The 23,326-nt window shown below is 37.5% G+C and overlaps 1 protein-coding gene across 4 annotated transcripts in view; it reads left to right on the forward strand.

Moving 5' to 3' along the window:
• The window catches only part of SNX7 (sorting nexin 7), a 243,129-nt gene that overhangs the window by 143,716 nt on the left and 76,087 nt on the right, over window positions 1–23,326 (forward strand). For 2 of the 4 annotated variants that reach the window (XM_086717647.1, XM_086717649.1), the window contains 2 exons: window positions 20,276–20,412; window positions 22,171–22,285. The gene's annotated coding sequence lies outside the window, so the exon portion shown is untranslated. Of the gene's footprint in view, window positions 1–14,139; window positions 14,284–15,283; window positions 15,462–20,275; window positions 20,413–22,170; window positions 22,286–23,326 lie in introns of all 4 variants that reach the window. The other 2 variants (XM_086717644.1, XM_086717646.1) reach the window with 2 other exon arrangements.

Here is a 23,326-nt window from a genome sequence, read left to right on the forward strand (position 1 = left end):
GATTCATCATCTGTAACAAATTCTGTAAATTTGGTGAAAATCCTTGTGTCTTTTTTTTTGACGGATGTAATAACAGACAGAAATTTTATTTTATTTGCTTTAAGTAACTAATTGAACAAATGTGTTCTGAGTTACGGACACTGTACTTTTGTGGATTCATGGAGTGACGGGTGTGAAGAATAAAATTCAATCAGTGAAAATAATTGCAGTTGGAAGGAAATGACATTTGACTTACAACGTGGAAGATAAGAAGACCAAACATGAGGCTCTAGAGAAGAAGGAACAGCAGATGCAAAGTCTTGAAGGTGGGAGTGAACTTGCTCTCTGGTTCCATTGAAAAAGAAAAAGAAGGGTACATGAGTTGCCCATTGGTTAAGCGTCCAACTCTTCATTTCACCTCAGGTCATGATCTCATGGTCATGATCTCACGGTTGTGAGATCGAGCCCAATGTTGGGTTCTGTGCTGAGCGTGGAGTCTTATCCCAACCCACCCCACCCTTGCAAAAAAGCAATTTTCTTTAGGAATTATTTCCCACAAGCCTGGATTCAGACTATGGAATCCTCTTGTGTGGCTCCCCAAATACTAAATCAATGCATCCTTTTAAAGTGGTTATGGCTGGCAATGCCCTGGGCACCTAGCGGAAGTAAACATAAATTTTCTCTGAACCGAGAGACCTCGAAGTCCTGTCACAGTTAAGTTCCCCTAAACACAAAAGGAAACAAGCCACCATCACTGACAGACAGCAGAAACTATAGTCTACAGAATCAAAGGCCCAAAGACAGCAAGTGCTAGAATGATCAGAATCAGAATTTGAAATGAACATGTTTAACATGTTTAGAAAAATGAGAGAGAGTATTTAATGTTTCTCTTTACCAATAGACATGTATATATTCAACACCTTTTTGTGTTCCAGGCAGTTTCCTAAGGGAAGATCTTAAATTTCATAACATCTCTATTCATGTTCATTAATTGTTCCAAGTACGTGGCTGTAGCTCTGGATGTGTCTCTGTATCCCTCCTTCTCCTAGATACTTCTTCTGGGTTGCATTTAAGGTTAGTTTACCTTATTTTTCTAAATGCATGTACTCTACCGTTTGGTTGTATGTTGTGGAGTGTGTTGCAGGCTCCCTTCCAAGGGCACACCTGTCTTCTACTCTGCTTGTGACCTAAAATGACAAAAGTGTGCCTGTTTTCTACTCTGCTTGTAACCTAAAATAAAAAAAAATGCAGTGGGCTTGCGCATTGTGTAGATTTGAGAAACGATGATCAATTCAGTGGCCAATGCACATAATAAACACAGAATTTATGAATGAGAATTATAAAGGGTTTGAATTATTTGGAGAGGTTAGTGAAAGGTGAAGGGCTCTAACACACATGCGCGCGCGCGCACACACACACACACACACACACACACAGAGAAAAAAAAGAGGGAGAAAGAACATTGCTACATTAACATTTAAATTTAGCTCTTTCATGGTTACTATAACTGATTATACTCGATCTATCCTAGAAATGACTAAAAATGTAGGCATGATCTGGTGGCATTGATTACAATAAAATAAAAGTGTTTTAAATATGGATGAAAGAGGTTGATCAGATATAAGAATCTTAATTTTTTTGAGAAATATAATGGCCTCATTTTTTGGATATTCTTAAAAAAGAAATTATGGGATTCCTATATTTTTGAAACTGTAAAACTTCCTCTGCTGGCTAAGTAAAACTTTGCTTAACAAAAGAGAGAAGCATATGAATGACCTATTAAACGTGGCTTTCAAAATTCTGGTTTTATATTATCATCTCACTTAAGCGATCCCTTCCTAAATTCTCTGGCTATAATCTGGATTAAAATAAATTGTGTGCTTGTGTGTGTGTATGTGTGTGTGTGTGTGTGTGTGTGTGTGTGTGTGTGTGTGTGTGTGTTTATATTTACATATATTCACATACATGTTTTTGAAGAGAGCACCATTGAAAGCGTATGCACTCTTCCCTTCTTGATAGGACCAGCTAATTATAATAGAAATAATAACAATAACAATAGAAATCTACCACTCCAGTTTTAAAAAAAAAGGTGATGGAAGAGCATGAAACTTTAATCATATTAATAACAAAAATATTTAATAACAGTTTTAGTAGTGCTTTATCTTCTAACAAGCCCTATTTCCCTTTGAGTCTCACAACTGTGTTTAACAGATAGTTTTCATCCTGCCCTAATTAGAAATTGTTTGGTAGCAAGAGACCTGACTTACTCAAGTAGGTTAAGTAAAGGGAGATTTATTACAAGGGGAAAGGAAATCTAACAAAACTGAGAGGCAGGATGAATGGTGAGGTCTTATAATGTACTGAAATGGCAACAGGAAAGCCCTTGGTAACCCAAGCATCTCTCCACTGCTTTGCATGGCTTTTCTTTTTCTTTTTTTTTAATATGAAATTTATTGTAAAATTGGTTTCCATACAACACCCAGTGCTCATCCCAACAGGTGCCCTCCTCAATGCCCATCACCCACTTTCCCCTCCCTCCCACCCCCATCAACCCTCAGTTTATTCTCAGTTTTTAAGAGTCTCTTATGGTTTGCCTCCCTCCCTAACTTTTTTTCCCCCTTCCACTCCCCCATGGTCTTCTATTAAGTTTCTCAATCAATGTGATACATCATATTAATATAAGAAAATATAAGAACCATATGATCCTGTCAATTGATGCAGAAAAAGCATTTGACAAAATTCAGCATCCTTTCTTAATAAAAATCCTCGAGAAAGTTGGGATAGAAGGAACGTACTTAAACATCAGAAAAGCAATTTATTGAAAAGCCCACAGCTAATATCATCCTTAATGGGGAAAAACTGAGAGCTTTCCCCCTGAGATCAGGAACACAACAGGAATGTCCACTCTCACCGCTGTTGTTTAACATAGTGTTGGAAGTTCTAGCATCAGCAATCAGACAACAAAAGAAAATCAAAGGCATCAAAATTGGTAAAGATGAAGTCACGCTTTCACTTTTTGCAGATGACATGATATTATACATGGAAAACCCGATAGACTCCGTCAAAAGTCTGCTAGAACTGATACATGAATTCAGCAAAGTCGCAGGATACAAAATTAATGTACAGAAATCAGTTGTGTTCTTATACACTAGTAATGAAGCAACAGAAAGACAAAGAAACTGATCCCATTCACAACTGCACCAAGAATCATAGAATACCTAGGAATAAACCTAACCAAAGATGTAAAAGATCTGTATGCTGAAAACTATAGAAAGCTTATGAAGGAAATTGAAGAAGATACAAATAAATGGAAAAACATTCCGTGCTCACAGATTGGAAGAATAAATATTGTTAAAATGTCAATGCTACCCAATCATTCAATGCAATCCCAATCAGAATTGCGCCAGCATTCTTCTCAAAGCATGGCTTTTCTATCTCCCGCCCTCCAGGTCCCCTCTCTCTCCCACTTTGTCTCTCTCCTGAATTTTACTTCTGACGGTTCTAGTGAATTACTAGAAGTCTTGTACTCCAATTTAAAATCCATAGGCATAAATGGGATGGATGGGAGTGAGGAACAGAGAAAGTGAAATGTCCTGTAAGGATGAAATGGAACAAGAGGTGGAGCCATGAGTTCAATAGTTCTGTAAGAGTAACTCACAGGAGAGGGGGGTGACTTAAGGGGCTGGACACCCAGCCCCAAGTGAGTCAAAATATATTCCCTTTACAAATGAGGAAATAAGTCTCTGTTTTCTTTACTACCCAGCATCTGACTGAAATCCTAAAGCCCTCAGTGTGGCAATTTGAAATGAAAGCGATAGTAATCATTTAAATACATTTGGCAAACTGATCAATGTGCTGAGGACTACTTTGATACTCTCTGAAATATTAGATTTTTTCAAAAGGTATTTTCCTCATTTTTTTGTGCATCTGTTTTCTTATTCTCTAAACACATAAATTAGGACACAGACAAATTCTTTACCACTGAGAAGAAAATTCCACGCCAGACTGAAGGTTGGAAAATACAGGGACTGACATTGAAGGCCTTGCAGTTTCCTGAACATAAACTTCGTCTTAGAAGGGCTTTTGTGAATTAGGAGACATTCTTTTCTGGTGGTGTATAATAAACTGAGACTTTTTGTTTTCTTATACGTAATGCCCAGAAAAGCATATTTACTCAGAAAATATAGCATGCTTTGTAATCCATTCTAAAGGCATTCAAACACAGATTTATTTCTTTGCATTCTTGAAAATTGAAGGGTAATTTTTGTTGCTTAGATAACAGAAAACAGGTTTCTGCAAATAACTTGCAATTTGTCAACTTGAATGACAAAAGGTGAGTCTTATCCTTGTATGATGACCCCAAGCCTTCCGACAGGTCCTGGTCCAGCTAACTTGTCAGTTTTCAACAGTGGAGCTCTTGGAGCAAAGTGGACAGGGAGTAGATGATGCAGGCTCTTCCCTGCTTTCCCAATCTGTCCATTAAGCAGACAATCCTAGGCCATGCCCAAGAGTGAGAGGGGACCAGGATTCCCATTTGTTGTCTCAGTCTCTGTTATGTCTCAGCGCCTCCCCCAGAGTAGCTGCTTAATTATTATTTTAATGAATTAATTTTTCACCTTGAGATTTCATCTGAAATCAGACATTTAATTGGAAATTCCCATCACTGGAAAGTATTCAAATTAGGTGCAGTAGTCCAGGTTTGAAAATAATCTGTAAGATGAACTGGAAACTAACCCAGAATGAACACAATTCTGAGTGACCCAGAAATCATCCAATATTCACCATGACCATTTCTCTGGGATGTTCTGGAAACTAATAAATTATTCCATACTCCATCAAGCCTGAAATAATTCTAAGCCAATACTGCTTATATTTGGCCAGAATATAGGATATAGAGTATGGAATAAAATAGTTTCAACTCTGCCTCTGTGTTCTTATTCCCCTTTCTCTTCATTTCTGTTCCTTCATAAAACATTTAATAATGCTGCCTGTGTTGTAGGCCAGGGAAACATGGCCACCTTCAAAAATCTTTCAGTCTGAAAAAGACAAGGGGAATTAATAAACAGTAATGAAATATTACAAATGTGCTAAGAGCATGTAGTGAGTACTGTGGTTGTAAAAAAGTAACCATTGTCATCTTGAGATTTGGGGATTGGCATCATGATGTTTTCATAGAGTTTAAATATGAATGATAATTCCTTATGTATTTCTTAAAGTTTATATTGTTTCATTTTGGAAGATAAAAGAAAATCAGGTATTAACCTGTAAATGGGAACTTTCCAAAAAAATATTTTTAAGGTTATCTCCTTTTGAAAGAATAGTACATGTTATACCCCCTTCCAGTGAGCCATTCTGCTGAAGAAGGTTATCAATCAGACTATGAGGTACCAGGGTATTCCCAGACACAGAGAAGGGAGTCAGTATGTTGTGCTTGGTGAATGTAGCTGTCCACTATGGAGCTCAAGGTGGGGGCATAGTTGATGCTAGAGATATATCTCTCATTTTTTGATATGAAAGTTCATGGTTTTCTTTTGTCAAATATTCTTACTGCATATCTGATTCTGGATTTGAATTTGGAAAGTTTTTGAAGATAATTTAATGGTCATTTTCTAAGTATCTATATAAAAGTTTAATAAGGGCAGATAGCGCCAAGAGGAAAGAGTAGGATCACAAAATGGTAAAGAAAAAAAGTCAGGTATATATTTACTAGATCTAGGTGCTGTTTTCTAAATCCTAAAATTTCTCATGGGGTTTCAGACCATATGGATTTAATTATTTTCTTTTTCTAGCAGATGTTCAAAGACAATTTTCACTTGCCAAAGACTGTAGGAAATGTCCAACCAAAAGGATACTGGAGTGGTAAATCTGACAGGCTTTTGGTAATGAATGTATTAAAATAACAAATACAATTTACATACTTAGATGCCTATTTTTTTTTAATTTTTTTTTTTCAACGTTTATTTATTTTTGGGACAGAGAGAGACAGAGCATGAACGGGGGAGGGGCAGAGAGAGAGGGAGACACAGAATCGGAAACAGGCTCCAGGCTCTGAGCCATCAGCCCAGAGCCTGATGCGGGGCTCGAACTCACGGAGTGCGAGATCGTGACCTGGCTGAAGTCGGACGCTTAACCGACTGCGCCACCCAGGCGCCCCTAGATGCCTATTTTTATTGCAAAATCCTTTGGAGAAAATATTTAAACCACTATTTAAGGGCTCTAACATCATAAATGCCTACTAATTGACCTGTATCTACCCTTGCCTATCATTTCAACTCAGCCTGTTGTATAAACACTACATTTTCTAAATCCATTTCATGAAGTCTAAAAATTGAATAATGTTCAAATGAAAAGATGGAAAGGGAAGACAGAAAGCCTTCTAGAATGGGTTTCCCAAGCCCTTTTTTACATTCTAGTGGTTATTTTTTTCACCTTTAGAGATCCAGTAACTCAATGACATAACCATAGTTCATTGATCATAATAAATATTAACTCATATTAACCAAATTTAAGTAAACCAGATGCCTATTTCACTAATGAAGCCTGAGGGATTTTCATTTCCAGCAACTAGGATATCCTTCTTCTACCCAAGTCAATTCCTCGCCAGTGACAGAGTCTGAAGTTGTTGAATTGGCATTTAGGATGTTTTTCAGTACACATAGAACCAGAGAAAGAGAAATAAAATGTCTTGTGAATGGTTTTCCTGAACCAGGGTGATGCCCTACAAACTTTCCTTGGTTCATAGCACATTCCATTTCTCCAGTGAGTAAGAACTGTTTTTCTCAGATTTTTTGCCTGTTTTCTTTAGAAAGTGCTGAAAATATACTGTCAAAATCCCTTTCTGTTTTCCATTTTCTTATGGCCCATGATGATATTTCCACCTCTGTTACTACATTCTTTCTTTAGGAAGAGTTTTATCACCCATACTTAGAAGACACTTAGCATCACTTCCACAGTTGAGACAATTACAAAGGTCTGCCCTTGTTCCCTGGGAGGGAACATAGATGTCACCACTCAATGGGAGGAGCATCAGGATGGCACTGTAAGAAGACCACGTGGGATAAGAGATACTGATGATATCCATCTTTGCAAAATGCAGTCTGCCACAGTCTACCATCTGGCCATAACAATTCACATAGTTTTCACATGCAAATTACATCCACCTCTGGATTTCCAAAATTTCCAAAGTTTCATCCCATGACAGCATCTGCTCAAGGTCAGGTATTACATCATTTAAATTGGGTTTAGTCTCCTCATGTACAGCAACTCGGTACAGTTTGATCTAAAGAGTTATGAATTAAAAGGGACGAATTACGTCCTCCAGCTCCCTCTCCCCCAAACATACAATTGTGGTATAAGAATAAGATTAATTGTACAAAAGTGGGGATATGAAAAGCACACAGTATCCACTGGCTCCCAGCACTTCTGAAATCCAGCAAGAAACATTTTGCCAGTTCTTTTATTAGGGCTCAGTCTTACCCTATAGGGGTTCTCAAGATCTCCTAGTCTTGTTCCCTAAGTTCTTTCTTTTTCACAAGGAAAAGCCTGTGGTTTTCAGTTGAGAAATCTTCTTCACTTATTCTTGCCTATAAAATGATGTTGGTACAAAGTTTCTTTTCATTTTGTACTGTCTTTGCCCTCTTGAATCTATGATGGCAACGGTTGTGCCAAAACAATTCTTTTTAAAATCTTGTGACTTTTCTATAATTCTTGAGGTTGCATCTAGTACACAAAAGCCACAAGTACAAGTGTCTTTAAGGCTGGTTCTTTTATACCTTGGGCTGCCTAAAAAGAAACTAAATGACCAAACACTTAATTTATATTCTTACAAGCCCCATTTTTTGGTGAAATCTACAAGACATTCTCTTAAGGTAGTTAAATTGACCTTGTTTGTCTGAACTTTTTTTATTATTTAAATCTAAGTTAGTTAACATATAGTGTAGTATTGGTTTCAGGAGTAGAATTTAGTGATTCATCACTTACATATAACACCCAGTGCTCATCCCAACAAGTGCCCTGCTTAATGCCCATCACCCATTGATCCCATCCCCCACCCACCTCCACTCCAGCAACCTTCAGTTTGTTCTCTGTATTTAAGGCTCTTATGGTTTGCCTCCTTCTCTGTTTTTATCTTATTTTTCCTTCCTTTCCCCTATATTCATCTGTTTTTGTCTCTTAAATTCCACATATGAGTGAAATCAGATGATATTTGTCTTCACCAAACTGACTTATTTCGCTTAGTATAATATACTCTAGTTTTATCCACATTGTTGCAAATGGCAAGATTTCATTCTTTAGGTCGCCAAGTAGTATCCTATTACACACACACACACACACACACACACACACCCCACATCTTCTTTATTTATCAGTCAGTGGACATTTGGGTTCTTTCCATAATTTGGCTATTGTTGATAGTGCTGCTATAAACATTGGGGTGCATGTGCCCCTTCAAATCAGCATTTTTGTATTCTTTGGATTAACAGCTAGTAGTACAATTATTGGGCCATAGGGTAACTTTTTTTTTTTTAAATATAAGACTTTATATTAGAACTTTCTGAAGGCAACAGAAAAGCTTATAGTCCCATCCAGGATTTGATCTTTGCTGTGATACTTAATTTGAGAATCATTTGCCATCTGGAGAGACTGGGAATGAGAAATAATTTTATTTTTGAGCCCAGCAAGTCCCGAATCTTAGATATTTAACAGGTTTTTTTTCTTTAGCTCAACTTGTTCTTTTTATATTTTATCAAAGACTAGGAGAAGAAGCCAGGTGGTAATTTTAATATTTTGCCTGGAAATCCCCTTAGCTAGAGCATTATGCTCATAGGGTACATTTTCTATTTTTTCACATTATAGTGGGCAGTAGTGTTGCTAAGCTTTCTGCCTCTACATAACAAGGAACCCATTTCTGTAGTTTCTAATAACATTTCATTCTTATTCATTCATAACATTTTTATTTTCTTTTAAGCCCTCACCAATAATGTTTGTGTTTTGAGGTCCTTTATGTACCCGTTAACACTCTCCTCAAGTCCCTTTAAGATCTCACTAAGTCTTATCAAGCTCCTTCCAGCTCCTATGTCCTGCCTCAGCCCTAAGCCAATACCACATACTTTAAGGTTTTGTTATGGCAGCACCCATTTCCAGATATCAAGTTAGATATCAGCTACTTATTGCTGCATAACAAATTACTCCAAATCATAGTAGCTTAAAACAACAACAATCATTTATGCTATTCACAACTCTACTAGGGTGGGGCTTTGTGGGGATAGCTTATCTTTGCTCTATGCAGCTTTGAACAGGACAGCTTGATTGTGGCCTGAAGGATCCATTTTCATGAAAATTTACTCAGTCAAGGCTATTGACCCAGAGGTGGCAGCCAGGGGCCTTAATTCCTCTTCATGTAGTTCTTTCTGGGTTTTTCTGTAGGTCTTTCTCCTCTTCATGTGTGTTTCTGGGACTTCCTCACAGCATGGTGGCTGGGTTCCAAGGCTGAGCATTCCAAGGAAGCAAGGTGGAAATGCATGGCATTCTTATGACCTAGCCTCAGAAGTCATGTAACATTGCTTGAGGAACACCAGCTTCATATTGTTGGAAGAGTATGTCGAATGGGAGATGCTGTTACAGCTATTCTTGGAACAAACAGCCTACTACTGTTGAAAAAAATCTTCCTGTTTATGGGCCCTTTATATAAGTTATTTATTGCCTTTTAAGAAATCTTCGTATTTGACTTCTTCTTGATTTGTATATGTGCTTTGTATATTGAGAGTATTAGCCTATTATCTACCATATCCACAGCCAATGTTTTTTTTTTTTTTTCCCCTAGAATATTCCTTTTGTGTGGATTTTCAATGGGCTACACTGAGGTAGCCATTCCCAGTACAGGTGCTAGAAGTGTGCTGTGGCTAAGGTACATGGGCAGACTCAAGTCCTCTGGGCTTTCATTGTCACACATAGGAGAGTAAATAATAAAAGAGATCAAAGAATTTATCAAGCAAAAATAAGGACATTATAGGGGCGCCTGGGTGGCGCAGTCGGTTAAGCGTCCGACTTCAGCCAGGTCACGATCTCGCGGTCCGGGAGTTCGAGCCCCGTGTCAGGCTCTGGGCTGATGGCTCAGAGCCTGGAGCCTGTTTCTGATTCTGTGTCTCCCTCTCTCTCTGCCCCTCCCCTGTTCATGCTCTGTCTCTCTCTGTCCCAAAAATAAATAAATGTTGAAAAAAAAATTTAAAAAAAAATAAATAAATAAGGACATTATATTTGCCCCGCCAAGGGTGTGGGGAATAATACTGTTCTGGTGAAGCATTTAAAGGGAAGAACTTCTAGGAGTAAGTAATTCTTATATGCAAACAATGGAAAGTGCCTGGCACATAATAAGTGCTTGTTTAAATGCTTGATGAACTAGTTTTCATTAGTGATAGTCTATGTTTGGGTTCTCCCAAAAGCAGTCTCTGAGAGGATGTGGGCTTAATAGCTTATTTGGAAAGGGATTCCAACAAGCAGCGTGAGATAGTTTGAAAGTGGGACACAGAAGGGAAGATGGTGCTACAGTGAGGTTACCAATGTGGACAAGTGGATCTCACTTTATCTGGTGTTCTTTAAAGGGCTCTAAAAAACACATCTCCGAATATTCCCACCAAGGACGAGGAGGCCGGGGTATTAGGCCATGAAGTCAAGCCCCCCAGGGATGAGTGTTACTTCTGATGGCATTAACCCTCTGGCTCTTCCAGCCTTCCCTGAATGCAGGGGCTTGAGATAAGAAGCCATTGGCATGTATAGGACCTGCACACCTCTGTGGTGGGTGAAGGTACAGAGGCAAGGCTCTGGTGGCATCCACTACAGTGACATATTGGATAAAGAGAAAAGAAGAGAAAAACTAGAAAGATGGAATAGCATAACATAAATGGAGCAAGAAAAAAAGGAAATCCATTTGTGGAGCAAAAATTAATTCTTTGACAACTCCCAAGAATTCTGGAAAGCCAGCTACACTTATTATAACTTTGGGGGTCAAAGAATATAATTTAGAACTTCATATTTCATATTTAATTATTTGAATTGAATGTGTGAAGTGGCGTATTTCTGAGTTAGAAGTAACAGACTTTGGCTAAGAGTTATCTACTTAAAAGCTGCCTTTTTGAATGAAAGAGACAAGGTACTGGAAAAGAGAGTGCTAGTTTAGTCCAGAAAACAAGATGTGAGTTCTGACCAAATTAAAAAATAGAAATTCACCCTCCTTCCTTCACTCTCTTCCTCTCCCCTTGCTTCCTTTCTTAAAATGTACAACTTAAAGAAAATGCATGGTAAAATATACATGACCAAACACAGATTTAGCCTTCAGTACCTTTGTCTTTACCTTTTATGTCACCCTGGAACTTCGTAAGGTAATGACATGCTTGTGATTAATTGTTGCTTATCATTTCATATCTATTTGGCCCTTACAAACTGTATACTCTTTATATTAGCTACAAGCTGTCACAGTCTGATTACCATTCAGTACTGATCTCCCAGTGAATGATAACAGAATTAACTTAACAAACATACAGAGTAAAATGAAATGTCAACTTTTATTACATACTTTTCTTCCATCTGCCAGAGTGATTTTAAATGCCAGTTTTAAAAAGTAGAGAGACAACCAGCCGGCCTTTCAGTGGGGTTTGCATATGGCTGCCTATGGCGTATGGCATTTGGGTGTTCTCCTGCATGCCGGCTTGGAGCACTGCTGAGCCCTGACCTGGTGGTGGCATTGGGCTGCACATGGCAGTAATCCCCTGTCCATCTGTGTCCTTTCTCTGCCTGGGATAAGCTGTTATGGTTGAACAGCTCTGTTTGGTCCTTTTTTCTGAAAATGTCTTCAATTTTGAATCTTGGCTGTTGCATTGGCAAGAGTTCTAGTTTCCTCTTTCAAGAGAGATGCTACATCTTCTCTTTCTTTCCAGTCTGCTATCCTAGTTGATTGTGATCCAACAATATGCATCACTATGTTTGGGGTTTTGGTGGTAATTGTCTGATAAAAATATGGCAGCTTATGAGATAGACTGTGGGTGATATGATGAGTTTAATTATTAAGGTCCCTGGCTAAGTCAAACAGCCTAACTGGGATATTAGCAACCCACCCAGAATAAATGAAGTACTTCAGTTACATTCTACTATTTCTACATTCTATGTCTCCTTCATATTGCTCATCAATACTTATTTTTTTATTCCCACCTCTACTTATTTATTTTAATTTTTTAAATGTTTTTATTTACTTTTGAGACAGAGAGAGACAGAGCATGAGCAGGGGAGGGGCAAGAGAGAGGGAGATACAGAATCCGAAGCAGGCTCCAGGCTCTGAGCTGTCAGCACAGAGCCCGACGCGGGGCTTGAACTCACGGACTGTGAGATCATGACATGAGCTGAAGTCGGACGCTTAACTGACTGAGCCACCCAGGCGCCCCCAACTTATTTATTTTCTATAGTCCTGTTAGTATGCAAGTTCCGAGGCACCTGGGTGGCTCAGTCGGTTGAGTGTCCACCTTTGGCTCAGGTCATGATCTCACGGTTCATGGGTTCGGGCCCCACGTCAGGCTCTGTGCTGACAGCTCAGAGCCTGGAGCCTGCTTCGGATTCTGTGTCTCCCTCTCTCTCTGACCCTCCCCTGCTTGCACTGTCTCTCTTTTGATGGTAAATAAACATTTAAAAATTTTTTTTAAAAGAATGCAAGTTCTAAGAACAGGAACTGTATTATTTCTATGAAAATATAATTTCAGCTTACCTGGTACATAGTAGATGCTCAATAGATACATTTTGAATAAATGAGTGACTGTCATCTTGCTGCCTACTGACTCTCCATTTTAAAGTGCATTGAGTTAAGAATCAGTAAAACGGGTAAAAACTGAACGTACTTCATAACAAGATGCTCCCTGGAAGGGGCAGTTGCAAATTTACCTCAAGGAAGTTCTTCCCTTGTCACTGTAGCATGTAGCAAGTGAAAAATGAACAGATCAGAAGCGCCAAACTATCTAATTTCCTGTTTCTGGCAGATAGCACCCAAGTTAATCTGAGTTTTAGTCCGGGAGGTACAAGGTCACATTGCTTTAAGGTCCCATGTTTATGACTGGAAATTCCAAGATAATGGATAAGAGACTCCAGAAGTAGTGAGGCTGGTATGAATGGAAATGCAGAAAAGGCAAGATGCCAGTATGAGAACTGTGAGCACTGGTGAAGGGGTGATCGGAGGGATAATCTGGGTGCTGAGGTAGCTTCCAAGCTCATCAAATGAAGTGATGAGATGAGGGGTAAATTTCCAGGTGGCAGCAGCTCTCAGACAGGTGTCTAATATATATATATATATATATATATATATATATTCTTGCTGCCATTAAAGAGTAATAACACAGGACTTCCCAGGCAGCCTTGCTGGGGATCATTCCTCTTCTTAAAAACTATTGCTCCTTCCACAGTGATATGGCTCTCTGTTGGAGTGTTGGTCCAGTCATCTGTGAAATGCTTCAGTCCCTTCTGCAAGGTTTCCATGGTGTCCAAACACCAACATTGCTTGTTTTTTAACAGAGTCAAATTCATCTTTGTATAGCTCTGGTTATTACAAAATGGTCTGTCTTTTAAAAATATTTGTTTCTTTGTGTTTTATCTTCAGTTTTAATTCTATTCCTCAGGGATTTGTTACGTTTTCACGTGACTAGCTTCTCAGAATACTTGAAGGTAGTCATTATTCCCTGTATTAGAGTAATTAACTCTAGTGACCATATCAGAGGAACCCTGAAATCTTAGTGGCTTATCACAGTAAAGCCTTACTTCTTTCTCATGTGGGTCAGAATGCCTTTCTGAATTTCGTGAACTATGCTTTCTGGAATATGTGGTCCTCATGATCACTTTGATGGAGGGAAAAAGAGATGGGAACAACAAATCATCTGTTGTTAATTGCCTCGTACTTGGAAGTGACACACAAGTCGTCACTCGATCCAGTGGCCAGAATTAGTCATGTGACCATAACCTAACTGCAAGAGACCCTGGGAAATTTAGAAGAGTGCATGGAAACTTGGTCAACTCTAATTGTGTTGTCCGCTATGTGCTACTCCCACAGTATTTTTTTCAACTGCTTGAATTTCCCCGAAACTGTGACCCTTTTCTCTGCTTTTCTAACCTTTCAGTTATCTCTTATAGGATGGAATTTTCAGTACCCTCACCTCCCAAAACCTTGAATGGCAGCCATATAGTTCATTAACTGTGCTACATTTCCTGTACAGTCGTTTTCTCCTATCCACTGTTACAAGGAGGCACCTGCAAAGCTTAGAGACTAGTGGGCAGGTAAATTGAAAATTAAAATAGGATATTAGAAGTGTACTGCTCATGCCAGTTATAGCCACACAGAGAAGGAATACTTCTAAATGAAAAGGTACCTGATCCAAGGTCTGAGAAATTATTCAGAGTCAACCCGGTTGGAGGAGAACTGAGGGTAGATGTGTCAGGGCAGAGAGAACGGCATGAGAGAAGCCAATGGCCCAAGTACACCAGTAAGCATGGTGCATTCAGAGACTCAGGAACTCATTTCTACCAGAGGCTGGGATGTGGATGGGCACTGAATAGGGATGAGCTGAGAGGTAGGCAATGCCCAGATCATTCAGAGCCCTATAAAATATATTCATGGTTTTGACTTTATTATGAAAACAATGGGATTCATCAAAGCTTTTAAGCAGGGGGATTTAAGAATCAGACACATTTTAGAAAGATCGTTTTGGCTTCAATGTGGAAAGATCAGATTCAGTTGGAAAAAGGATTAATTAAGAATCAGAAATCAATCAGTGACTATCACCATAAACCCAATGGGAACGTATAGTAGTCTGTCAGAGGGTAATATCAGAAATATTAGAAAGCTCAGAAGATGGATTTTCAAGATTTTTTCTACCTGCTCCATCTAGAACTTGTCTCCACTGGCATTCTGACTCCACAAAGGAGCCACATCCAGCTAAGCATTTCCAACCCACCAGTGTTACAAATTACCAAACTTCCAGTTTGGGTTTAAATACGGCATCTAGAGAGATGTGCATTTATCTTTCTTTCAGCTAAAATTTGAACTTAATTGGGAGAATCACATTTTGTACTTCATTTTATTTTTATTTAGAATTCTATGTCTTCAATAGATACTTTAAGAAAACTAGGTAGAGCATAACATATAAAATTTTTAAAAAATTGAAATCATCATTATAACAAGCACATCTACTGTCTCTCATATTATCTATTTAGTAATTCCCTGGTCTTTCAAAACTGCTTTGGAGTATATTTACAATTGAATGTCTTGTCTTACCAGCAGGAAGAAAAATAACAAAAATATGGATTCAGTGGATGAAGGGGCCCCCCAACAGTGATTTTGATTGGAGGAAGATTCCCATGTGATTTTCTCTGTATGCTATTAATCTGGCACGAAAAATATTCACAATAATTAGGTTCATTCTTTGAAGATGGATTAAAAGTATTCACATTTGAAAGTAAGTGAAGCACATTTATCACAGGAAACACTGTAAGTAGTACAGTGTCTTTTTGATATGAATACAGAAAGAGAACAAAGGTCTGTTCTGATCCTTAGACTTTATGGTATAAGATGCCAATATCTAAAGAGAAGATATTACTGACTCCACCTTTACTACAAATACGGAGCTTTCTTACCCCTAGTTGGAGTATGAGTGTGGATACATATGTAGGAAGATATTTGTTAAAATTGCAAATATATGTGCCATGTTATCAAAGTAGCCTCTTTGCAGATGAGATATACCTGCAGATGAGGTACATTCACCATCTGCCCCATATGGAGACACGTTGTGCTGGCATGGTCAGAGCTGATCACTCTGGCAAAGAAATGAACATCTCAGTGGGAGCTGAGCACCACCACAGAGTTGAACTTCTTGTTAAATTAAGATTATCCAACCCCCCTGAGTAAAATAATCCATTTACATATTTACACCCCGAGCTCTTAATTTTCTAGACAGGCCTTAACAAGAAGGACTATACTCTGAACAAGAAAACAGGGAAATTAAATGTTTATTGCATTCCTTTCTTTTCTCCTCTTAAATTATATAATAAGTAACAGAACTATGTGGTTCATTGGCTTCCATTTCCTCAGTGGTTCACTTTGAATATTTAAGTTTATGTGGGTAAGGATCTGTATAGTTTTAGTCTTTGTTATACTCTTACCGCATACCAAAAAAGGTGTTTTCACTCAGGGAGTGAATATATGAATGAATGGTTTACATTGATCCCATTTTTTGTCTCCTAGATAGCTCTATAGCTAATTTTATGAGGCATCTATTCTAAATAGGACTAGGTTTATAAAATAAACATTATGTTTCATTGTCAACAGAGTACAAGAAATTATTTTACTTATGAAATAATAAAGTCAGTTAAAAAACAGTACATATTTGCATAGATACCTTTCTTCTTTTTTAATTCTTTGAGTATAGTTGACATAGAATGTTACATTAATTTCAGGTGTACAACATAGTGATTCATCATATCTGTACTTTATGCTGTGCTCCCCCATTTTATTTTTATTTTATTTTTATTTTTTATTTAAGTTCCAGTTAGTTAACATGCATTTAGTTAATGCATGCAGTTAGTTAATATTAGTTTCAGGTGCACAATATAGTGATTCAACACTCCCATACATCACCTGATGCTCATCACAACAAGTGCATGGATACATTTTTAATAATGTTAAATCATTCAAAGTGACTCTTGATGGTTTAAGGAAGTATGTTCAAGGAAAGTGTTATTATTAGTTATTGTTGTTGCTGCTGCTGCTGCTGTTGCTACTGATTCATACTTTAGCTAGTGACAAAATAATAATCCTAATAATCATCACCATAATTTAAAACATGTCCATCGGAGTTTTAAAGATTATAAAGAGATCTCCTTTGATCTTTACAGAGTCTGAGCTTGCATTGCAATCTTTACTTTTAGGAGCCTGCAAGGACAGGAATGTGGCATTTGTAGTTACAGGTACTGATTGAGGGAAAGTCCCAATTCAGCACAGCCAACTCAGCATTTTAAATTGTTTGCCTAAAACTTCATCATGCCAACAACCCCGCATCAGCGATTATGTAGCTAATTAGTATTGACTTTGTACCTTTCCTTAAGTATTAGAAAAGGAAACAAACATCTTAGCTATCAACGTAACTAGTCTCTTTTGAAAAGTTAGACTCATGAAAATAAGCATGGAGATTAAGTGTATAGGATATAATGTTAAGTGGAATGTATGCTATGTAAAAAATATAGATGCAAATAGATAAAGATTAGAAGCTAATTAGCAAAAACTAGAATAGATAGATTTCAGGGTTATAAATAGCTATTTTTCCTTTTACAAAATGACATACAAAACTGGTGTAGCATTATTGTTTTTCTTTTTTAAATGGTGAGATAATATAGTCTGGTGCCATTATAAGACAAAAAGATTATCTTGGAAATGTGAACACACAGTTTGGGATTACTTTACAAGAATGGATATGACATCGTTGGAATCGCTCCAGTATTCTGTGTTCCTTGTGTAGGCATTCGGTCATTCAGTTCATACTACATTTATCGTCTTGTTAAAAAAAAAATTCTTCATTCATTCATGTTATGACAGACTATTAAATCCAGGCAAGTCTAATTTTTAACAATTATAAACAAAAATGAGGTATAGATTGTAGATATTCAGACATGCTACAAGACTGAAAAGGACTAAAAGAGAAATAATTATTAATACAAAGGAAAAAAGAAATAGTCACAATCAGATCTATTAATCTAAGTAAATACTGAATGATGCTTTGAAGTTATTTAAAAAATATTCTCTACATCTTATTTTTCATTTTAGAAACCTACATTTTAAAATGTTACCACTCACTGTATACTTATTAATTTGTGACATGTATATAAATAGTAATGTTGTGTTGTTATAATTCTTGAAATCATGCTGTGTGGTTCAGTGCATACCTATTGGTTATTTGCAACAGAGAGGAAAACTAATAATAGATATAGGACTTATTCCATGAGTGGAATAAAACTATTTTTACTTCAAATTATATTTTTCTAAAGCAATATGAAACAGTTATAAATGAGAAAGAAATGAAAGGTTACACACATAGTGGCCTTGGCATTTTCTCTGCAGCCCTGTCATCATCTAGAACACAAAATTGCCCTTAACTTTCATTCTCAAGAAAATTTGCAAATCACCTTTATACCAAAAATGAGAAATGTGAAATAATTCCTTGCATCCACACCACCAAAAGAACATCATACGTTAAAATTTCTATGTCAGTGATCAAATGAGGGATATTGTAACTTAGTGCTTACACAAAGAATAGAGAGACAAGACAACTGAGTTTGATGTATGACTGCTTAACCTGGAGAAACTAGGTCCTGCAAAAAGAAGAGTCCTTTTGTCAGAAATACACACACAATCAGAAGAAAATGTTGATATTATTAAATACACGAGGGTGCCAAATCTGCTCATGTGTACTAAGCATCAAAATAACATTCTGAGCATAAAAGATTTAGAAAGAAAAAGAACCATGGCTCTGGAATGAGCAGTCAATAATATGACAACTGTAAAAGGCTTACTTTGGAATTCAGAGATCAAAAAGGAGCTGTAGTCTTTGCAGCTCCATTAGGAATTAGACCCAAACCACGTTTTTGTGTTGTTTTTTTTTTTTATGACAGTATTCAACTGTGCACTTTAGATCTTCCCAACAGAAAGTCTAATGAGCCCTGTGGAGGCCATACTACCTGCCAAGAAAATAATCCATCCTCTAAAAGCCCCAGCAACAATATTCCTCAATGTTCAGAAAAAGTGCTGAAATGTTGTCATTCAAAAGACTCTACAATTCTCTCTGGCAATCCTAGAGAATCTAATGAGTGAAAAGCCAAAGGATATACAAAAGAATCATCATTTCCAGATTTAGAAAGAAAAAAAAAAAAGCAAGCACTATAAGTCAGAAAATTAACTACTGGCTGTCAAAAATGACCTTCCTGGAGTGTCAAACAATGCCTGTCATGACTTCTCAAATTACCTCAGCAGGAAGGCCCAGTAACTGAGGAGAGGCCACAGTACACTGATTCACTGCCCTCTTAATGTGCAACCTGTTCTTAGCATTCTTGTTTCCATTTCATTTTGGAAATACATTTTAAGACTAAATAATTCTCAAGCTAGTGAGTGAGCAAATCTGGTAATAAGGGCATCATAAAGGAGAAAGTTGTCTTAAAAAATTTTTTTTCTACTCTTCTCTCCCATCTTTTTATACCACACATTGGCTTTTTTTTTCCTTCTTTTCTGATCAAACATCAAAATTATTTTTGATAGGATGCCCTCTGAGGTATATAGAAATCAACATTTCTGACCCTCAGGTAAGTTCTTCGCAGAGGATTGGTAGAAAAACGAGAAAAGGCACGCAACCATGAATAAGGCACCATATCTGCCCTCAAAGAGTTTGTATTATAGTTATTATTCAGACAAGTATGTTTCAGTTACAATACACATTATTAACTACTGTTAATAAGACAACAACAGAGACTTATATAGTATCTGAAGTGTATACCAAATTTAGTCTTGGAGAATTGGGGAATCTGTAGAAAATTATGATTCAACTGAAACCTGAAAAATATGAAGGAGTTACCCTCTGAATGTGCTACATTTTGATTATACAAGAAAGAATTTAGAAGACCAAAGTTGTAATTTTAGCTAGCAAGTCACTTAGGCTATATATATCTTGATTGTCTCTTCTCTGAGACTAGTTTTGCAAATCTGCATTATTGTGAAGATGAGAATGTGTCAAACCAACTAGTTAAAAATGGGTACACAATGACAAAATGTTGCTCTGTGCTTTATTAATTAAAAAAGCTTGCACGGAGTAGTAGGCAATCTTTAAGATGGCTCCTAAAGATTCCCACCTCCTGGTATTCACTTCCTCGTGTAATCCTCTTCTCCTTAAGTATGGCCTGGACTTATTGATTCTGTAGTAAAGATAGAATATGGCAGAAGTTATGAGCTATCATTTCTGAAATTAAGTGATAAAATGATTGGGCCTTTTATATTGGAAGTCAGTTCTCACTCCCATTCTTCCTTGGATTTATGACCCTAGGGGAAGCGAGCTGCCATGTGATGAGGCAGCCAAGGTCAACAATAACCATAGAAGTGAGTTTGAAAATGGGTGACACTCCTGCACCCACCCAGTTGAAACTTCAGATGAGACCACAGCTCTGTCCAAAAGCCACCTCATTAGAGACCATGAGCCAGATTTAATCTGCTAAAGTGTGCCTATATTCCTGACAGGCTTGTCAAACACCTTGGGATTTCCACTGAACCTACAGAAAGGTCACAGATTTAGAAGAAAAGAACAGACCAGAACTAAGGGATTCATCATAAGATTAAGGCAAGACTCAAATAACTTCTCCCGAGCAATGTATAAAGTGAGCCTCCATAAAATCATTATTTTTTATTTACTTTTTCAATATGTCTATGTTCTCAATTTTCTAAAATAATAGTGTGCTTATTTTATTATCAGCCAAAAATTCATTAAATATTTAGAAGTCATTATTTTTAATAATTATTTCTCTTGTGCAAAAGCTTGACTGAAATATCATGAATATAAATGCTTATGAGTATAAAACAGTTAAGACCATAAAAGAGGAGAAATAAACAGGATTAAAAATACAAGTGTGCATTAATACATTTAGAAGGTACATATATAGTCAATTGGAATTTTGACTTTGGCAAGGTGGAGACTAAAATCCATAGCAATGAAAAATTATCATTACAATATCCTCCAAGGTCAAATGAGAGAGTGTGTTGCAAAGTAAAAATCTAGATAAAAATGCAGCATTATTTTTTAACTAAGCATCAAGATTATTCATTATAATTTATAAAAAGGTATGTGTCCTGATTCTAGGTGAGAAATATATTAGCCAGATAGTACCTGGCACTTTTATTCAGAGAATAAGGGCATGCAAGGGCGTGATCTGTTGATAATAATCAGTATTCAAAAATTTTGACCTTTACTAATCAAAACTGAATTCAACCTGGAATTTGTAGACATGGAAATCATTGAAACCAAATGTTTCTCAGCTTCTAAGTGGATCTCCTTCTTCATGCTACCTGTAAGAGAATATGATCTGCTAAAATAAATGTTTGGTGGAATCTGTGTACAAGAGCAGTATATTTTTACGTGAGTGAAGAAGAAAAGCACATGATTGCAACATTGTACTAAAACATTTTTGAGTAGTACACACATTTTAATAATAATATGAGTACCGACTTGAAGGTTTGTAACTGAGGACTTCCCCCCCCCCCCACTTTGGTCACTTTTTTTGGTTTTTGTGTTTTGTTATTTTTGGTTTTGTTTTGTTCAATGGGATATGTCTATAAGGAGAGTGGAATGACTAAGGAGAGTAGAATGACTAAATTGTTACTGAAATAATGTGTATGTCACTGAAATAATGTGTATGTCACAAATGACAGATTCTCACTACCATTTTTAAATGCATGCAGATTATTTGAGGGGATAGAGTCATGGATGCCTAGTTTCTCCCTTCTTGCTCATACTCTCTGAGTCAGCATGGACTTTACAGATGTGTGTTAGAAAATTCTTTTTAAAAAAATGTTTATTTTTGAGAGAGAGAGAGAAAAAAACAAACACAAGTGGAGGAGGGGCACAGAGAGGGGAACAGTGGATCCGAAATGGGCTCTGCACTGATAGTAATGAGCCCAATGTGGGGCTTGAATTCATGAACTGCAAGATCATGACCTGAGCTGAAGTCAGATGCTCAACTGATTGAACCACCCAGGTGCCTCATGTGTTAGAAATTTCTAAGTGAAGTCTTATCAACCAAACTGAGAGATATAAGAATAGAATGTTATAATACTCAACTTACATATTGCAGAATCATAAAGTATCCAAACCAGGAGTATCTATCTTCTAGCTCTTCAACCTTCTATTTTTCCCAGTGAAGAAAGAGACCCAGAGAAGTGAATGATTTGGCCAATGTTTTATACCCAGAAAACCAGGATAGAATCTTGGTCTCACTTGACACCCAGCTCAAATTCATTAAAAAAAATATCAGTTAATCAAATAACTCGTTTTGGGGGATGCCTTATAGTTTACAAAGTATTTTCTATTTTATCTTATATATCCCTTAAGGTAAGATAGAGGTATTGTTTTTATTTTACAGGCAACCTGATGCTCAGACTCTTTCTAACAAATTTACTGGGAGGTCCAGTGCATAGACTCAGGTCAATATTCAACTTGTCTACTGAGCAATTAACATGGAGTAGGCATTGCAATAGGTAAGTAGTTTCACCTCCTACTACATGTCAGAATCACCTAAGGAGACTTTAAAGCTTATCCATACCTTAACCACACCCTAGATAGTCAGGTTTAGTTTGATAATCAATATTTTTAGAAAGGTCCCCAGGGGCGCCTGGGTGGCGCAGTCGGTTAAGCGTCCGGCTTCAGCCAGGTCACGATCTCGCGGTCTGTGAGTTCGAGCCCCGCGTCAGGCTCTGGGCTGATGGCTCAGAGCCTGGAGCCTGTTTCCGATTCTATGTCTCCCTCTCTCTCTACCCCTCCCCCATTCATGCTCTGTCTCTCTCTGTCCCAAAAATAAATAAACGTTGAAAAAAAAAAAAAAAAAAAAAAATTTAAAAAAAAGAAAGGTCCCCAGAGGATTCTATGTGGAACCAGATTGAGCACCATTGTACTATAAGAAAAAAGTATGTTTGTTCATCAACAAATATTTATTGTGTGGCTATTACATGTCAAGAATTATTCCAAATGCTAAACACACAACAGTAAATACCACAAAAATATCTGTTCTCATTGTATTTACATGCTGGTGGGAGAAACAAATAATAAGCAAATAAAATATTGAAGATGGTGGGGGCACCTGGGTGGCTCAGTCGGTTGAGCAACTGACCTTGGCTCAGGTCATGATCTCGGGGTTTGTGGGCTCGAGCCCCGCATTGGGCTCTGTGCTGACAGCTTGGAGCTCAGAGCCTGGAGTCTGCTTCCGATTCTTTGTCTCCATCTCTCTGCCCCTCTCCCACTTGTGCTCTGTCTCTCTATCTCAAAAATAAATAAATTGTAAAAAAAAAATTTTTTAAGGGGCGCCTGGGTGGCGCAATCGGTTAAGCGTCCGACTTCAGCCAGGTCACGATCTCGCGGTCCGTGAGTTCGAGCCCCGCGTCGGGCTCTGGGCTGATGGCTCAGAGCCTGGAGCCTGTTTCCGATTCTGTGTCTCCCTCTCTCTGCCCCTCCCCCGTTCATGCTCTGTCTCTCTCTCTGTCCCAAAAATAAATAAACGTTGAAAAAAAAAATTAAAAAAAAAA

The sequence above is a fragment of the Puma concolor genome, chromosome C1 (assembly GCF_028749965.1).
Source record: "Puma concolor isolate L17-30 chromosome C1, mPumCon1.1.hap2, whole genome shotgun sequence".
Lineage (NCBI taxonomy): Eukaryota > Metazoa > Chordata > Mammalia > Carnivora > Felidae > Puma > Puma concolor.